The sequence below is a fragment of the Camelus bactrianus genome, chromosome 7 (assembly GCF_048773025.1).
Source record: "Camelus bactrianus isolate YW-2024 breed Bactrian camel chromosome 7, ASM4877302v1, whole genome shotgun sequence".
NCBI lineage: Eukaryota > Metazoa > Chordata > Mammalia > Artiodactyla > Camelidae > Camelus > Camelus bactrianus.
Genome location: NC_133545.1, coordinates 56624080 through 56631544, shown reverse-complemented (window position 1 = coordinate 56631544; position 7465 = coordinate 56624080).

The following is a 7465-nucleotide window of genomic DNA, read 5'->3' as shown; positions in this document are numbered from 1 at the left end:
TTCTCTAAAACTCATGTTTTGAATGCCCAATGTGATGAGATTTGGCAATGGGGACTTCAGGAAATGACAGGGTCAGGAGGGTGGAGTCCTCATGATTGAGATTCTAGCCCCTCCCCCCTCTGCCTTGTGAGGATGCAACAGGAACACAGTCATCTATGAAACAGGAATGGCTCTAGTCAGACATTTAATCTTTTGGCAGTGTGACCTTGGACTTCCCAGTGTCCATAACTGTGAGATGTAAATTTCTACTGTTTATAAGCCTCTCAGTCTACAGTATTCTGTTATAGGAGCCTGAACAGGTGAAGACAATAAAATTAAAAGGAAAACACAATAAAGTTTACATCTCTGCTCAATCCTTGAATAATCAACAAAACCTTAAAGAATAAACTAAACTGTTCAATTGTATTAGTCTCTTAAAAAAAAAACAAAACAGTAAGGCTTTCAATGTAATAGACATAAATGGCACACTTCTTCTGAATTGCTTAGATTGTTATAATAGCATCTAAAGAAAGACAGACTTTGCTACAATGGTACATCTATCAGCAGGTAAAACCTATCACACAATCATAAAACGAATTTATAGAAAGAAACACAACCCCAATAGTAACAGTACTACCCAAAAGTAAAGTATTTAATGGTCAATAGCTTTTTCAGGTCTGCATATCAAAATGCTTGGCCTCTTTTGTTCCTTTGTTCTTTCTTGCCTGTGACAGTCTTACTAGTAAAAATCAGTACACAACATAATAATTATCTAACTGTTTCTCAATCCAAAGTGCACACTCAGATCAAGTGGGAAGATAATCATCAGAATTGTTTTAAATGACCCAGATGATTCTAACATTCACTATGGTTGAAAAATCTATGGGACAAGTGGCTGCAGCTATCAACTTTGTGCAAAGGATAAATTAATGGGTAAGGAAACAATAGTTCTATTGGCTAGACATCTATTTTTACAGTTATCTAAGCAAACACTGCACCTGCCAAAGAAGACTATCTGAAGCTACTGCAATAGAAGAGAAAAACAGGAATGCAGTCTGAACTCATCCTCACTGAGGCAAAGGGTAGGACAGTTTTTAAGAGGAGGGGGTGGTGAGACTGCAGGCCATCTACGTTGGCTAACCTTACCTAAAGGAAAAGTAAACTCTCTCTTGCCTCTGTAACAGCAGGTAGTTTTACAACTTGAAGCAAGGTAGAGTCTCCCACAGAGACTGGGATACAGGACTGCTATATCCTTCAATGTTCATGTTTCAAGGATCCAAAGAGAAGGTTCCTTAGAGTATCTTTAAGAAAGACACTCCTGAGTTGTAAAACTGCTGAGACTCAAGGAGTAAAGGAAGAAACTACAATGATATAGTTTCAAAAGCAAATGCTTTAAAAAAAAAAAAAAAAAAAAAAAAAAGGAAGTTAGGACCTAGAGTCAGAAAAAGGTCTGTCGAAAGTTTAATCAAACTAAAGGGAACATTATGATCATCTTGGACATAGATAATGAAATTACACACACACACACACACACACACACACACAGACCTCTTTTTCTCAAACTTAGCTGTACATTGTATTCACCCGAGAGTTTTATAAAAATACTGATCAACTCCCAAAGATAACTGATTTAAACAGTGACTCAGGCACTGGGATTACAGCATCTTTTTAATGATTACAATATATAGCCAAACTTGCAAACTACTATCCTGCAAAAACTGAATTTCCCTGAGAGGTTACAAGGTGTGAAATAAATTCACCTCAGAAATGCATCTTCAGCAAAGCACTACTTATTCATATACCAAATATCAAACAAAAATAGCAAGTAGAAGAAAGAAGAGAGAAAAGAAAGAGAAAAGAAAGAAAAGAAGAAAAGAAAAGAAAAGAAAAGAAAAGAAAAGAAAAGAAAAGAAAAGAAAAGAAAAGAAAAGAAAAGAAGGAAAGCAAAGGAAGGAAAGCAAAGGAAGGAAAGCAAAGGAAGGGAAGAATTTTTACTTTATCTTAAGAAACAAACCAAAAGAAAGAAAAGAAAAAAGACTGATTTTGCCACATTAAGGACTGGAATTAGAATATCAGCATTAATGAGTCATCAATATAAATTTTTACTTTCTTTTTTTGGGGGGGGGTAGATAATTAGGTTTATTTATTTATTTATTTTTAAATGGCAGTATTGAGGATTGAACCCAGGACCTTCTGTATGCTAAGCATGCGCTCTGCCTCATCAATAGAATTTTTAAATGACCTTTTTTTGATAAGCCAACTGAGGCATATTTTTAAAATAAATTTAATTGTTCTATGAACTGTTTTCCTCTAATTTCTACCTAGTCCATGTTTGGATGCCTTTGCCTTATTCCTGATCTCACAGACTCTTACTTCTTAACTCTCCTTTTTTTCTCATTCAGACTCTAACTGTCCTCTGTTTGCCCCATATTTCCTTCTTTTGGTGTCAGAAATGTGAATTACCCTAATTAGGGACCTTAACTGTGATAGTGTGCTAAGGGAATCAGTATAGTGCCTATTCTGCAGGTAATGTTCACACAACTTTACTTTGGTCCTGAAAGCAGTCTTCTAAGCTTTGCTGTCCAAATCTGTGGGATGATTCCACTGGTTGTACTATGAGCACAGGGCGAAAGGAAAACAGCATCATGTCAAGTTGATGGGTAACATTTAATTTAGTACACATGTTTGTGTGTGTGTGTGTGTGTGGTCATTATTCTATTAATTCCTTTATGCACTATACAAAGTCCTGTATTGACCCCTAACTTCTGAAGGTCACATTTTCCTTTGAGAAACTGATGAATGCTAAGGAATCTATTCAAATAAGTACAAAAATACCCATAGCTATAAAATTTTGCACATAATTTAACAATATTCACATGGTCATTGAAATCCATTCACATTCTCCAGCGCTACAGGACCACATTAATAATCTTTCATAAATGAAAGTGAAATCTACATCAAAGTTACTTAATGATATCAATATTAAACAAAGAAGATTCTCTGAAGTGAATGACCCAAACAGTAACTTTAAAATAAATCGTTATCCAAATAACTTTTATTTCTCCTTATCCTACAGAGGTACAGATTAAATTCTTGCTGTACTAATGTGTCTTTTTTAAAAGTTGTGAAGTATAAGAAATAAAATAACCTCAAACACTCTTTATAATTTTCAATTATTGATGAAGCTTAGAAGTTGTAAGTAAAATAAGGAAAAGAACATCTTTACTGATATTTATGCATTTGTTTTTGCACCTCTCAATTCATTTTGGTATTCCCATTCCTGTAAGAGGATATTAATTTTATTTTGGTTTTTCTCTTCCTTTTGATATTTAGCTTTAGCAACTGAATTTGAGAGGTTAGAAATCTCAGCAACCACGCTGCACTGACACTCCGGCTCATGAAGAAGCAGGCGCAGTGTAGTGTATCATGACAGGCTGAAATGGAATTCCAGCCATGTGAAGGTAAATTTTCCAGCCACACTAGCACAGATTGAAATAATTCACTCTTGACTGCTGCCGCAGAAAGTGTCAGTCTCTACCTCAGACTGTAGCTATCAACCACTTTGTACTGCTGCCTGCAGTGGACACACAGAAGTTCCTGAGTAACAACAGGAAACGAATGCATTTCCCTAAAGCAACTTAAGAGTACTTAAGCAGTTTCTGAGTCAAGGCCAGGAACATTTCTATTTGTTACTGTGGGTAGCATACACCTACTATAGTGTCCTAACTTATCCTTTTTTCTTCCTATTAAAATCAGATGTGTATTTATAAATTGTCCTTATTTTCATATGGAGGAGATAGGGTAACAACATGGATAAAATAGGAATGTTTGTCAAATTTCATGGTGAAAGTTTAAACAGTTAAAATTCTGTATGTGTATTTTTGTTTCTGTGCTTCAAATAAACTGCAGTGTAAGTTTTACTGATTACTTTCAAATAAGCAAGAACTAGTCTTCTGTAAAAAACAAAAATTTCTATTTAAAATTGGCTTCCAAGAAAAATTAAAGCATTAAATGGTGGTGTGTTGGAGCCAACTCTCACTGGCCCTTGACAGCCAGTTATACACGTATCTTCCCAACTCCCTGATCAGCGGTGTCACTTCAGTAGCTTGAAACAGGCCCTGGTAGAATTACTTAAGGCACAGAAATTGTCAAGATTCCAAATTCCCCTCCAAGTCCCAAGCCAGGTATTAATCATTACAAACATTCTATAGACTATCATATTATAGTATAACAAACACTATACTACACATAGTATCATGTGATATACATTATGCTGCAGATAGCACACTGCCTACGCCAGTGTAGTCACACAACATGTATCAGATTCTTTAGATAAATGTCAGTAGATTCAGGTGATTAGAGGTAAAAGATTAATATGACTTTCTTTTCTACAGCTTTACATCAGATTATATACTACAATAAAAGCAAGACTTAGATCAAACTTTGGCAATAGTGTACTCATTAACAAGGAAAGACAGGGAGATGACAACTCTTCTAGGCTCAGTAAAGACCTCAGTCTATATCTACAGACACTCTGGCAAAAATTTTCCAGGAAAGACTAGCTCCTCGGGGAGCACATCAAGATGGCAGATGGCTTCAAATGTCCAATAAGTAAGATGAATTTACCAAGGTCTCCTCATTAAAATGGTGAAAACACAGAATGAAAAAATTATTCACTTGGAGTCCCGTTCTGAAAAATGTTTATTTCTTTCTACCCAATCATGTATCTCAAACACTATACATTTCACCAAAGAAAAATTATTCTAAGACCTCTATGCTCATTAACAATTTGGATGTCGAATTTAACCATGATGTTTGAAATACTTATGATATAGCTTCCTCTGGAATGTGGATTCCTGATTAAGGTGATATACACAAATATCAAAATTTTCATAATAAAATGGTCTTAATTTACCAGGTGGGAAATATGGTACGGTATGATGTCAAAATAATCTATATTTTAAAAATTTACCAGTTCTGCATATTATTCTCCATGGTGTTTATGCATGACATATCAGTTTTTCCTCTACAGTACCTTGTCAAGGATGTTTGTATCATAGACAACCTTGAGTGACAAAGATAGTATCACCCTCCAAGGCAGAAGGCAGATTTGATTCCTAACTAGGCTAGTGAGGATAATGTCTCCTTTAAGGGCAAAGGTTGGGAAGACTTTCCAAGAGTCTCCTTAAAAAATTGGTGATTTCCTAAACTCAAGGTTCTTCAGCAATCATATAAACCCACTTTATGTGAAATATCTAACTGGGCCTGACTGCACATCACTCCCCATGGGACTTGAAAAGCAAGAAAAATGATGAGAACATGAAGCTCATGGTGCTATACTATGAGTGATCAATTCTCTTTTTTCTGGCCCTACAGACTCGCGTCTTCTGCCAGCATCAATGAAACTATATTAAGCTAACTTGTTAACTTGCACATAATGAATGAAATCAGAGATCTGTCACAGGTTTTGACACTGTAGACATGTAAGTACAGAACCTATGATTTTATCATAAGCCATGATAACCAATCAAAGGTGAATATATCATATTTATAAACTAGTTACAAATGAATATCATATTTGTCTATAATTTTAATTTATGGACTTTATATAATAATATTAATTAATCATTTCTCTTTTATACATTGGAATATAAGGGAAAAAAAATTTTTTTAATGGAGGTAGTGTTATTGAAACCAGGACATTGTGCATGCTAAGCATGCACTCTACCACAGAGCTATACCCTCCCTTCCAGAATATAAGGAAATTTTTGAAAAATTTAATAGTTATACGTAGGCTCAGCTTTATTATTAAATTCTGTTTTGGAAAATTTAAAATCATTAATAAAAATGCAGCCCGATACTTTGACACTGAAATGTAAATTTGAAAATATTCAGATATTTAAGGTAATATTTGTCTTATTGAGTTCGTTTAGTAAGTTTTTCATTACTAATTATGAGAACCGACTGAGATAGCCTTAACATAATAGACTTTCTCCTAACTATAAGGAGAAAGTTAGGAGAAAGTCTATTAATCTCCCTTTTCTTAGAGTATTTACTTTAGAAAACTTGCAATTGTAAATTATTTCTCTGCATCTTTAAGACGTGAATCCTCTCCCAGTCTTTCTTCAGTTTTGTAACTCAGGAATATCTTTTTCAAGAACTTAGGAGTCATCCCTTTGAAATGTAATCATCAAGAAAGACAGGACACTTACCTGAAAAGATACATCACTAATCATCAGGAAAATGGAAGTCAAAACCTCAATATGCTATCACTTCACACTTGTTAGAATGTTTTTTATCAAAAAGACAGGAGATAACAAGTATTGGTAAGAATGTAAAGAAAAGGGAAACTTTGTGCATTGTTGCAGGGAATGTGAATTGGTGCAGCCACTATGGGAAACAGTATTGAGGTTCCTCAAAAATAAAAAATACAACTACAATATGATCCAGCAATTCTACTTCTGGGTATTTAGCTGAAGAAAATAAAAGCACTAACTTGAACAAAAGGTATGCACGCCCATGTTCACTGAAGCATTATTTACAGTAGTCAAGATATGGAAACAACCTAAGTGTTCATCAATGGATGAATGGATTAAAAAAAGATATATCTAGTAGAATATTATTTGTCCATAAAAAGTAATGAAATCTTGCCATTTGCAATCTATGGATGAACCTGGAGGGCAGTACAATAAGTGAAATAATCAGACTGAGAAAGACAAATAACTTTTGTACATGGAATCTAAAAAAAACAAAAACCCTCACCAAACCAAGTTCACAGATACCACATACTGGTGGTGGCCAGAGACAGGGATTGGGGAGTGAGTAATAAGGGTGAAAGGAGTCAAAAGGTACACACTTCCAGTTATTAAATAAGTAAGTCATGTGATATAATGTACAGCATGGTGACTATAGTTAATAATACTGTATTTATTTCAAAGTTGCTAAGAGAGTAATTCTTAAAAGTCCTCATCATAAGTGTTGCATGTGTCTAAAGAAACTCTGCATCCTGAATATTCTGGGAACAGTTCCAGTTTCAAAGATTTAATTCCAATGCTGTTGATTGATGTATCAATAAAGGCTCTTAAAAATTAAAAAAAAAGTTCTCATCATAAGAAAAAAATTTATAACTATATACAATGACAGATGTTAACTAGACTTATTGTGGTGATCATTCTGCAGTATATGTAAATATGGAATCATTATGCTGTATATCTGAAAGCAATATAATATTATATATCAATTATACTTTTAAAAAATTAACTATACTAAAAAAAAAAAAGTTAGGACCCTCATCTCCAGTCTCTGCAGGAGGGTAGAAGCGTAAGTTTTCTAAGTGTCAATTAGCAAATGAGAACGGTGTAAACACACTGACCACCCTCCCCGACAAAACTCCTCCAGGACCCTTTCACTAGTTCACTTAAAACCTCTCCCATCGTTTGTTTCAAGAGAGTTCAGTCTCTCTCTCCTATTGTGATAGTCTTAAATA